The following is a 13,345-nucleotide window of genomic DNA, read 5'->3' on the forward strand; positions in this document are numbered from 1 at the left end:
AGTGTTTATTGTCCTAACCTCAGAGAATTAGCATTGTAGACACTGAGTACAAAGTCAAGGGCATCGGAGCTGGTGGACTGGGGAGGGAGAGGAAGCAAAACAGGACCTGACTGGGTTGTATATTTGTTTAGTGAGGGGTGTGGGGCTGACAACAGGCAGCGAGATGATCGGAAAGGCGAGGAGAAGGTGGAACAGGGTGGAGTGATTGTTCCTGCAATTGTGGCCCGTGCGCCTCCTCATGCTTCTCCTGTCACTCTCTTCCTTTACTAATTTAAAAGCGGTCTGATTTAGGTATACCTCTGTCTCCTCAACTGATGAGTTGAAAAAAAAAGCTCAGATTCTTAGTTCACATGCTTCGCTCGACCCCGAATTCTCCGAATCACTTTTCCATATGTGTAAAATAGTCAGTGGACATGGACAATGAAAAGCCTCCATATGGCACCTTTTTGCCTAGCTACTTTAGGGCAATAAAAGGGCAAGTTAACGACTGAAAGTGTGTGTTCCTCCTTTGTAAAATGCCATGCAGAGCAATTAAAGTTCTTCTCTTCCACAGCAGCAGGGAACAGGAGGCTGCAGGAATGTGCTCTGTCCACACAGTGAGAGGCAAGAAATACTTATTCCAGCTCTGGAGAAAGCAGTGAGGAGGTGCCAGCTCCCACCTACAGAAAGTAAAAATACCAAAGCTCCATCTGCATGGCTTCTTAACAGCAAAAAATGTCCAGCTTTAAAATCAAACATGCAACTAATTAATGCAACAAAATATAAGGCAAAAAGAAAAACATCTGTGGTTTTTGCCTACAGATTTGCAGCCTATTGAAATTCTTTAGTCATGAACACAAAGCCGGCACTGTGCAGCCTTTTGTTAACACTTACCTACAGCAAATATGCATCCTGATTGTGACCAGCACAACCAAAGATGGATTTTCTGCTTTATTTTACAACATCTCTTTGGTTTTTACTAGTATAATGTTCAGCATAGGAAATAACAATCTCTAACACAGTACATTACATTTCTTATCACTAAATAGTAATTTCAAACAACTGTTATAGCGTGTCTTTATATTATTCTATTTCATATTATTTCTTTATGTGCTTTTTTTTACTATACAGTGTGTGCATATTACACAGACTGCACATATATTATACATACTGTACATATTTTAACATTATATACCACATGTTATTATATACTCTGTGCTTATTATTAATACCTAAATGTAAATACTAATACTAACTAAGGCTCACACACCATGGCTGCAAGAGTTTCACTTCTGGGTCTTCTTGTGCACAAATAACTGTGCAATTTACACACACTCTTATGTATTGTTAGGCACTATATATTTTACATATTGCTGTGTATTATTACCTCGCTCTTTATTAATTTGAAGTCAATCATTTAAAAAAAGAAAAATAATGATTTTACTGTGGTTCCTGTCTTTTTGTCTTGCAACCTTTCACATTTATTTTGCACTATCTTCTCATATGTACAACACATTTCCATTATATCATAAACTAATATGATAATTTAACATTTTAAGCATGCATTGAGTTTTTTTTAAATTCTTCAAGTCAGTGTGGGAAGCTGTAAACAACATACTGACACAAGAAATGCACTCAGAGAGCGCAGCACTCTGCCAAGGCTGTTCATTCCCTCATATGTCATTGTCACAAGTGCAGCATGTTTTTGTAGAAATGCATCATTTGTTTATTACTTATTGATGATTAGAAATCACAGCACTATAGAATGTGATCATTCTACATAGATGTACCTACAAACAAAATGACCTTGTGCTGAACACAGGTGTGTGTTATGCATGTGTACATTATGTACTGATACTGAATCACATGATCTAAATATGTAGCGGGTGATAAGGATTGATGGGACTCGGAAACACTCCCACAATTGAATCAATTGTTGCTTGTATCATTTGTGATGGATAAGTCCCGATAAGTCCACAACGGCTGATTTATAGTAGGATCGCAATCATGTGATCGTCAGTAGGCAGCTGATGTAGTGTTCACTTGTTGTCATAGTTACAGTGACACCGTGCTGCTATCTTGCAATGACACAGAAATCTTTAACAAATCTGTAGATCCAGACTATAAGCCACATCACTGCCAAAATCTATTCACTTGGTCTTTGTGTCATTTCTGACCTTCCCTGTAAATTTCATCCAAATCCGTTATTCCGTTTTTTTGAGTAATGTTGCACACAGGAAGACAGACAGATAAACATCACATAACTCCATCGCATTCCTTGACAGAGTAATAGCAAATAATATCCCCTTCAGTGGTCCATGCTGGCAAACAGTTGATGAAAGTAACATTCACTCTGTTTCTAGTCACCGTAGTGAAATATTTGGCTCTGTAAGAGGTTAAAACTTTAACTATGTTCACCAGGTATTCACTTACTGTCACTCTTTCTCTGCTTGATGCTGAAAATCCAGTGTACAGTCACTTCATCAGAGCTTCTGTCTGCTGAAAAAAGCTGCTTTCTGCTGATTGGAATAAGGCAAAACAGTGAAGGATTCAAAAACCAAAACAATGAGTTGAATGAAACAAATCTCTGTAGAGCTGAAGAGAACTGCAGTTTTGCATTTTGCATTTTTCACGTTAAACAGTCATTTGATACACTGTAATAATTTTAAAAAATATTGATTAGTGCAATTGACTTTTTTGACTTTGCTGCTGCAACATGGAACTGCATTGGTTTGCTTTCCTTTTATGCCTAGTCAGACACTCTTATTGAAATGTTTCTGAACTGGGATAAACGTGAAAGTTTCCTCTCTGTCATTTGAAAGTGGCACTAGCTTAAAGGACAACCGCCGCTGAAAACAGCCACGCAGTCAGAAGCAACAGCCATATCCTTTGGGGTAATTGCACTGTAGAGGAGGTGGGATAATTAACATAAACCTTTAATTAGTGTTAAATACACCGCTTTCCCTTCATTTCCTTCAATCAAAAACATGTGAAGGCTCCTTTTTGTGGAGAGTCCTTCAGAGACTGATTCACACAGAACAGAGAAGTAAAGAAACAGAAACTTCTATAGCGCTTTGTAAACCAAGTCAAATGTCAATGGCTTATGCAGTTAAAGCTAATTCCCATGGTTTGTGGTATTATAAAATGCCAGGAGCTCGGAGCCAAAGGTGGCCAGTAAGAAAAAGTATCCACATTCAGTGAGAGCCAAGAAATTATCTGTCTCATTAGGCAAAGAAAAGCGTTTCAGTTGATGTTGTTAGCGATCGAATGCAGTAAAGACTTGCAGAGAAAAGCTGAGAGGGCCGAGCTCCCCCGGTGCTCTGCTTCCCTCCTCTGAAATGAAAGCCATTCCTCTTCCTGAAGAAATGCAAAAGGAGAGAAAGCGACAGAGTGCAGAAGCAGAACACCGGCCATGCCCAGATTAGTTACGCTGTGAGCAGCCAGAACGAGAGCTGGACATTAATAAAGCACTTCTACCTGCTAAAAATTAAGTGGATTACAAATAAAACCAACTGGGGCATGATTCAGTAATAGATTTGCCACTAATGTCCAAAATAAGGTGGGAAAGGAGAAGTAAACACACCGGTTTATGAGGTGACTTAAAAATACACAACAGCGGTTTGGAGGTCAGCCTCTTATGAGGGTTAGAGTGTGTTTGTTTGCGCTGGGTTTTCAGTGAAAGAAACATCTATGCACATAAATCCTTCAGCACTGATTGGGCTGTTGTCCAAATCAGATGTTACACAGAGTTTCACGCTTGTGCCTCTGAATTTGCCGAGAGGGAAAAAAATCACAGGGGGAGGCCACACAACTCAAGCGCAATCAAACTTTAAGAAACTCAACGGGCACACAGTGTGACGTGGAGAGAGGCTTGTTGCAGGAGGATTAGAGCTGCAGTTGTTTTGCTCCTGGTTACGACCATAGCTGGGCCAGCCGTGCATGACAAATCCCATAGACGTAAATGATGGAAGACCATGAGGATTTAGCTGTAAACGGGGCTGAAGGTCTGGCACTCCCAAGAAGCCGGGAAATCTCTGCCATTTCATCCACTGAGCTCTGTGACACTAATCAGGAAAATCTCCCTGAAGTGGAGAACTTGAGATGAAACCACAAAATGTCTGGAAGGAGTTGACTCCAGGGGAAAAGCTGGGGTAAGGTAAGATATGGCAACCGGGCCTGGGCTTAATCTGGAGTGCAGAAACAGTTATAAGGACCTGCCCTAGATAAAGGCACTGATTAGTGTAAATATAGGCTCTGGTGTCTGATGAATCAGCCCGGCTGGCTATCAAAGCAAGACTCTACGCCTGGGAAAGAGAAAGATCTGGTGAGCAGTGGTGGTAGAGTATAACTCAGGACCTGCAAGTATGTGTGGGTCCGTAGCTTTTAGCCCAGCTGTCCTGCCACTCTCAAACCTCTGTGAATTTTGGCCTTTGGGTTGAGTTAGCAGGGGAATGTTTTCATACTGCTACTTCAGAACTGGAATGGAAGTATTAAAGCAATTCCAAACATGACCCTAATTTATTAAAAGTCATCTGTTTCCTATAAGAGAGTGCTAATTAATGGCCGTGGCTCGGGGGGGAAATGAGAGGCTGCACAGATGAGAGGCACAGAGGGAAAGAGGAACGTTTGTGTGGCTTTGGGAATTAGAGGACACAGAGATGCTATACATTACTTACTGTCACATGTTTCAAATGGGATTACTGCTCGAGTTAGACAAGCGGGCTGCGCTCAAAAACCATTTTCACTTTCACAATGTTTTGATTAAGACCAATTTGCTGTATTTGTTTGGTGACTGGAAAAGCAGGGTAAACAAAAACGAGGGTGAGTTTCCTCTGTGTTTACTTTAACATGCAGGGAACAGCATATGTCTTTGGACCACTTATGACAGCAATTTTCTCAATCCCAGCGAGATGTATGGAAATGATTAAAGGAAAAATGTGCACTGTGGTGGTCACAGTTATTCTGGCAATCAGCAGGCGGAGGAAACCTTGACTTTTTTTTTTTCTCTGCATTTTTCTTGCACCTGGACTCATCCTCATCGATAGAGAACCATTAGAGATCCTTTTCAAGAATTGAAATGCAATGTGTGCTTTTCCTTTCTTCTTTTCTTTTCTTTGTATTAAATAATCAGATCCAACTGCAGAAGACATCAGCGATGTGGAAAAACTCACAATACCTCTTCCCTTCAGACAACCATCAGTCAGGTCTGGCAGGAGGAAGTGTCCTTGTCTCCACATTGAATATTCTAGATTAAATCAGCATCCAAAGTCTGGAGAGGCTCAGAATCAGCCGACCAGAGAGCATCCGGTAGCAACATCTCCACATCTCTCCCACTAAATCTCACACCCCACCTGTCGCAGACTGATGAATTCCATGTTTGCACAGCTGCTGCTTGTTCAGCCTTTCTCCATAGTGCAAACTGTTTCATACACTCCTGCTACAAGAGAATAACATTGCAGAAGCCCCCAGGTACCGCAGCCTGTCTGCAGCAGCTCCAGACCAGTAACTGAGCTCCTGGATGACCACGGCCTGACCGACCCGCCGGACGTCCGCTCTCACGGTTGCACCGAACAAGCTGGTGTTGACAAAGGAATATGAGGACATCTTTGCTGGAAGTGCGGCTGCTTTTTTCTCCCTCAATCTAATAAATGTCTCAGATTTCCAGAAAAGCACTAAGTCCTGGTTGACTACATGGCTGTCAGCAGCAGTGGATTTCTTACCGCCCACCAGCTCAGGCAATATATCTTTACATCAGTTCAAGTAAACCTCTGCTGATAGACTGTTGACCAGCTCTGACACTAATGTAGCTGTTTTATGTACCGCAGTGTGGAGTGGTAGACATGAGGTACAGCATGACATACACTACCGTTCAAACGTTTGGGGTCACCTAGAAATGTCCTAAACTTTGAAAAAAAATATTTTTTTTTCAATGAAGATAACACTGTAGCTGGAAATGGATGCTTTTTAATGGAATATCTCCATAGGGGTACAGAGGAACATTTCCAGCAACCATCACTCCTGTGTTCTAATGCTACATTGTGTTAGCTAATGGTGCTGAAAGGCTAACTGATGATTAGAAAACCCTTGTACAATTATGTTAGCACATGAACAAAAGTGTAAGTTTTCAAGGAAAACATGAAATTGCCTGGGTGACTCCAAACTTTTGAATGGTAGTGTATAACAGGATCTACAGTTGAGAAATGAAACTCAAGGGAAAATGTAAAGTTGAAACAGCATCTCCATTCAAACCGGCCTGTTTAGTTCAGATACAAACTGATCAACTGCTCACACTCACTTTTGTCCTTCACCGCCTTGACACAAATATATGACAGTAATCAAAATAATATCAGCCCTCTTTCCGAATCTAAGCTTGTAAACAATGTGTTTACAATGAATATGAACTACAAAACCGTGCTTGTAAATAACATCAGCGCATTAATTAAAATCAGATCCTGTGATTAAATTTAATTTGGTACTAAACACTCATTACTGTGGGGATTTTCTCCTGCACTTCCCACAAATACTTGTTCATTGTGTTACTGTCATGTCTGGGATGGATCTGACAGGGATTTACAGCCACGTCTCTGTTGGTCCACCACTTTGGTCCAGACTGGAATTATTATAAGCATTAGATGCAATGACGTGGCATTTATGGAAATTCATGGTTTACCAGATTCTTGATGATTCATGATCCTCTGAAATAAACGTGCTGTTTTGTTTTCGAGTGAAATATCCCAAAAACTGTTGATATATTTCCAATAAGGTTTGCCACAGATACTCAGTATCCCCAGAGGATGAATAGCAACAATAATTGCCTCCCAGATTCTTGCTTAAATGCCCCCAGCAGGCCAAAACTATCACATAAACAACAAAATATCTCCACACATATGTGATAGACACAAAACATTTGTTATTCCCATGCATTATAATTTCCTGAGTTTGGTGATCCTCTGACTCTCTCTCAGTGAAATCATCAGTTGACATTGTGGTTTTAATTTTTTGTCCAGCTGTTGCATTGCCTTGAAAACTGGTACTCACATTCCAGTCCCCCACAGAGAAGCTTGATTTATCCTTCTGCACTGAATCTACAGAGTCCATACTGTGATCCGCACAAGTGGCCTAAGCTGTTGTGAACAGTTGTTAACTGGAGCGTCTTTGTTGCAGTGCAGTTACAGTTACTTAGAGGTGGGTTTTCTGTCCCACTGCGTTGAGTTTCTTTGTGTTCTTCAAACAATGAGGACTGAAACAGAGCGGCCCATGTCGGAATTTGAGCTAATAAATGTTGAGCATTAGTTATTTCATGGGGAAAAAGTCCTGACATGCAGAAAAGAGACAAAACATTCGAAACAATTGAGTGTATAGAAATATGATAATGAGAAAATGCACATCATGGCTATATTGGCAGAATAATGGCTATTGTGTTTGCATTATGAGCAAGCCAGGGACAACAACAGCTGATTGCATGTTATATTTAGTTTCACAGAAATATTACCTTTGCTCATAGTGGATCCAAGGATTTGGATTTGTTGGGTTTTTCATGTATATTTTTGCAGGGTCAAATAAATTAGAATAGAATAGAATAGAATAGAATAGAATAGAATAGAATAGATCTTTATTGTCACTGTTATAGAAAATAATGAAAATCGGTTTGGTACTCTCTGAATAGCAGCATTGAAAATAGACTATATACCACACCCTAAAATATATACAACATAAGAGTAAAATACGGAAACGGTTCGTGGTTAGAGACCTGCTCTACACATGATTATTGCACATGAAATATGGATTGCACTGATATAAATATTGCACTTGTAGGTATGTGATATTGTCATTCAGTGGGGAGGGAGCAGACATTTGACAGCTTGGGGATAAAAGCTGTTTTTGAGTCTGTTGGTTTTGACTCTAAGTGTCCTGTAACGTCTACCTGAGGGGAGGGTGGAGAACAGAGAGTGTCCTGGGTGTGAGGGGTCTCTGGTGATTCCCCTGGCTTTCCTCTGAAGTCTGCTGGTGTAAACGTCTCTGAGGGGAGGTAGTGTGGTCCCAATCACCCGCTCTGATGCTCTCACCACCTGTTGCAGGTCCTTCCTGTCCTCTGCAGTCCAGCAGGTGAACCACACTGTACAGCAGTAGGTCAGGAGGCTCTCAGTGGTGGAGCGGTAGAAGTTTATGAGCAGCTTTTGTGGGAGATGAGCCTGACGCAGCTTCCTGAGGAAGTACAGTCTCTGGTTGGGCCCTCCCCACCTGGTGTGAGGTGTGGGTGGACCATGTGAAGTCCGCAGAGATGTGGACCCCGAGGAACCTGAAGCTCTCCACCCTCTCTACCTCCTCTCCATCGATGTTGAGAGCGGAGTGCTCGGTTCGCTTTGATCTTCTAAAGTCCAAGACCATCTCCTTGGTCTTTCCAGTCTTGAGGTTCAGGTTGTTGTGGTGACACCATCGTCGCAGATGCTGGATCTCCTCCCTGTAGACTGATTCATCGTTGTCTCTAATCAGTCCTATGATGGTGGTGTCATCAGCAAAATTAGGTTAAGCTCCATAATTAGCAGTGCTATGCTTACATCGGTAAGGTTAAATTCCACCATTTATGATACCGCAGGGTCTTAACTGAATTGTTCTGTCAGTTAGGTTGCGCCCCCTTTTGTTATTATTATTTTTATTGTTAATATTGTAGGGTCTCATGTTTATTACGTATTGTAGTCATGTAAAGTAGTATTTGTTTATTCCTTATTATGTAAAGTGCTAAGGTAAAATCACACAGTAAATTCTAGTTTACTTTTGGAGCAGTAGTTATTATCCTTTTTACTGGAAGGCACTTGTACAGAACTGCAGTTGTCTTGAACATCCATCCATCCATTATCTATACAATGCTTAATCCTCATAAGGATCGTAGGAGGGCTGGAGACTATCCTAGCTGACTTAGGGTGAAGGCAGGGGACACCCTGGACAGATCATCAGTCCATCACAGGGCTACATATAGAGACAATCACACTCACATTCACACCTACAGACAATTTAGAGTTACTTATTAATCTCAGCATGTTTTTGGACAGTGGGAGGAAGCTGCAGTACCTGGAGAAAACCCACATATGCGCACACACACACACACACACACACACACACACACACACACACACACACACACACACACACACACACACACACACACACACACACACACACACACACACACACACACACACACACACACACACACACACACACACACACACACACACATATATATGAGACTAAATTCAATGTCTGTCACCACTCCAATTATTGTTTTTAAATCACATTTTCACCGTTTTTACTACATATAGATCTACTTAGATGAACTGAAATTAAGAGTCATTGTTTTAAGGATTTGTTATAGGGGATGATTGCTATTCTAAAGTACAATTTTAGAGCCTGGGCTTCTTACTTATTCAATTGAATTTGTTGTCAGTATTTGTCTAATTTGACATCTGTTTTATTGTAAACCACTTTGTAACTTTGTTTTCAAAAGATACTATAAAAATAAGGCATATTCCTAGCAAGCAGATCTATGTCACCTCTGGCTGCAGTTTCTATTTAATGCAGAAGATGAAACTTATGAAATATGACATACAGCAGCGGCTGCCTGAAACGAGATCGATGAATATAAACTTAACATATGTTTCTTCAATCCTGTCATTTAAACAGCAGCAGTCTTTTTGATGCAGAGTGCATCGTGTAACAAATCAAAATGCTGAACTGGTTCAGGTCCACTGAGGAGAAGAACTGTAAAGTGGTGACAAACACACTGGAGATGAAAGGAACCCATCGGGAATGATTTGATCTGTGTGGGAACAAACATGATGAAAGAAAGAGAGCATTTTATGCCGTAGTAAATTCGTCCACTGAAGGGTGGGATGTTAATGCCAAAGATAAGAAATATTTACATAAAATGTGCCAGACTGCTTTGAGGGTGTGTTTGTTGGGAGGGGGCCCTGGTTCAAGGTGAGATTATGTTTCCCTTTCAGATAAGAAGTCTGGGATATGTCAACACGATCTGACTCCCACATTCACCTTTGTCTTTCTCACACGCTGGTGAAGACAGGCAAATATAATCACACTGTTTTTCATATTTCGAGGAGCTGCGGATGTTTTATCAAGCCTGATTCATCTCCTGTGTAAGTGGCAGATTTCCATGTTTTCTCAGAGCAAACAGTTTGGTCGTTAGGCGGCTTCACTGAGCTTGATTTCAGAGATCACGATAAATCACCCACCCAAACACCGAGCCACACTCTGCAGCCTGCTGTCTCCTCTCATACGTGTATTTTTGGACAGTGCCACTGGTCCTATAGTTGGTGCAGTAGCAGGATATTTTTAGCCGGTTTATGTTTGTCTTATATTTGACTCCCATTCCTATTTTCTGTCCTTCTTACGCCTCAGCAGCAGCCTCTCTGCTGACTGCTGCTTGGGTTTGGCTGCAGACACAGAAATGCAGGAGGAGGCAGGAGCACCGACAAGGAAGGGTGTGGTAATAAATGTCCAAAATTCACGGTAGGCTGGAAGTTAATTTTAGCCCTCTGGAGCCGGCAACTACCAGGGAGGCCCAGCAACAAACATATAGAGGGAAATGAATGTGATGGGGTGAGCCAGAAAATGCTCCTGTGTGAGAGACGGAGACACAGCGTGGTCATACAATCTGTCATCAACGGCCAACGGTGCTGTATCACGCCATCATGTCTCTGTCTCTTTCTCTCTGCCGTTTATAAATGTTACACGAGACTAATGTGTACCTCTGTCACCGTCTGGGCACATTAGAGCAGAATGTTCGGTGTCTGCAGGCCAATTCTGGGGGCAGTTTTTGTTCAGCACAATTCAAATAGTTTGTGCAACGGAGCGTACAGCATGTGGAAGATGGTTTACATGCTGCATGCATACATCAGCGCATACAGTACATACATTCATACCAACACATGCGCACACGCAACCCGAGGCCGCTGTAGTTGTGCGCGTGTCCAGCATCAGTAGTTTTCAGCCAACTTAGCAGCATAGCTCCAGGTGTGACAATGCCAGTCAGTCTGTCTGTCACATTGTGAATAAATCCACCCGACTAAAATATCTCAATAGCTATTGACTGATACTGTGCCAAATCAATGTGTGAGTCTCAGCCTCCAGAGGATTATTTGTGCTGACTTCGGTAATCCCTTTGATTTTTCTCTAACACCAGCGTAGGGTTGACACTTTGGAGTTTTAGTGAAATGTCACAACATTTGGATGGATTACTGTGACATTTGGGACTGATAATTCTCATCCAAAAGGGGTGAAACTGGTCAAATATTTCTCTTATTTTGTGAATATTTTAATGTATTTTTATGTATATTATACATTGGTTCAAAAAAAGAAAAGAAAAATGTGAAATTAGGTTTTTATTTAAGTCTCGAGCCAAAAAGAAGCTGTGTGTCTGTGCTGGATTATAGTGATGCTACATGCATACCTCCTTCCATTGTCTACATGCAGTGGATACAGAGCACTGAGGTTTGCTGCGAACATTAAATCTCTTAATCACCATTGCGTGTTACATGCTTGAGTTGCCTTGTCTACTTGTAGACTTAGTCACTTTCATGTCTGCACTCATAAAGCCATTCTTGGTCTACTTCCATCATATCTAACATCTGTATTTGTCAGAAAAATTACAGGAAGATGTTGTTTTCTCTTCCAGAACTTATTCCTGCTATCTGTTCCCAGATCCTGTAATAAATTGGGGAAAAGGGTGTCTAAGTACGCTGCCCTCTTTTCCTTGGAATCTGCTGCAAAATTTCCTCAGTTGTAAAGAGAGGATCTCACTAAACAAATTCAAAGCAACTTTATGCAACTTGGAGACACATTCATATTTAAATGCTCTGACTAACCCACATTGGCCCCGCTTGATCATTATCACTGATGACTTGTGACATATTTTTGCAATTTTATGATACTGTAAAACACTCTTAATCCTTATGTAAACCTTATTTAAACTGTTTCATGTCCGTAGGTCTGCCTTTCTTGGCCAGAAAGCTCTTGTAAAAGTGATTCTTAAACTCAATGAGCCTTTTCCTGGTTAAATAAAGGTTAAAAAAGATGGAATGACACAGTTTTTCTACATTTTGGAGAAGTCTGGTGAGGTCCAGATTTTTCTTCTTGTGTGAGTTGACATTTGAGAATTCTCAGAAAGATTGCCATGAAATTTGGTACACACACTCATGCCTCCATAATGACAAATTGTAATAAATTTGGTTGTTCTTCAACAACTTGCAGAATCTGACCACAGAGAATGTGGGTGGTACCAGGATTCCTGCTTGGCGGCTGGGAGTGATTCTTTATGGCCCAGACTGTTTATTAGAACTGTTGTCCCGTTGACAAAAAGCCCTACGACTCGGATAAGACTTTTTAAGTTTGTTTAAGGAACTTTGACCTGCTTTTTTTAGTAACTTCTTTTAAATTACTTTTGAATATTCATTTGCATCAGATAGCTCTCTTATAAACTGCATTTAAATTTTTATGTCTGGTTTTGTTCTTGGCCATGAATGACACTGCACTTGAGTCTTGCATTACTCTGTTTTAAATTTAAACCGACCCACTGCTGACTGTTAAGATTTTGATGTTTTTTTCTCCCTTTTTTTAGCATCCATTGATTAAAATTTAAATTCTTGTTTAACAAGAGTGTGTATTGTGTTATTTTGTGTTTATTACTCCGCCAAGGAACACGGCGGAGTTATGTGATGATCGGTGTATGTTTGTCCGTCCGTTAGCAGCATTACTCAAAAACAGACAATTGGATTTGGATGAAATTTTCAGGGAAGGTCAGAAATGACACAAGGACCACCTCATTAGATTTTGGCAGTGATGCAGCTTATAGTCTGGATCCATGGATTTGTTAAAGATTTCCATTGCAAGATAGCATCACAGCGTCACTGTAACCATGACAGCAAGTGAACGCTGCGTCACCTGCCTGTTGACGATCACATAATTGTGATCCTACTACAAATCCACCTGCGGACTTTTTGGAAATGATACAAGAACAATTGATTAAATTCTGGGGGTGTTTCTGAGTCCCATCAATTCCCGTCGCCTGCTACATATTTAGGTCACGTGATTCAATATCCGTACATAATGTACACATGCATAACACATGCCTGTGCTCAACGCAAGGTAATTTTGTTTGTGGGTTCATCTATATTAAATGACCACATTCTATGTTGTCGTGATTTCTGATCATCAATAACTAATAAAAAAAATGCTGCATTTCTACAAAAATATGCTGCATTTCTGACAATGCCATATGGAGGAATGAACAGACTTGGCGGAGCACTGCGCTCTGAGTGCATTTCTTGATGTATTATTTTTCACTTATGGATTT

The sequence above is a fragment of the Amphiprion ocellaris genome, chromosome 6, assembly GCF_022539595.1.
Source record: "Amphiprion ocellaris isolate individual 3 ecotype Okinawa chromosome 6, ASM2253959v1, whole genome shotgun sequence".
Classification (NCBI taxonomy): Eukaryota; Metazoa; Chordata; class Actinopteri; family Pomacentridae; genus Amphiprion; species Amphiprion ocellaris.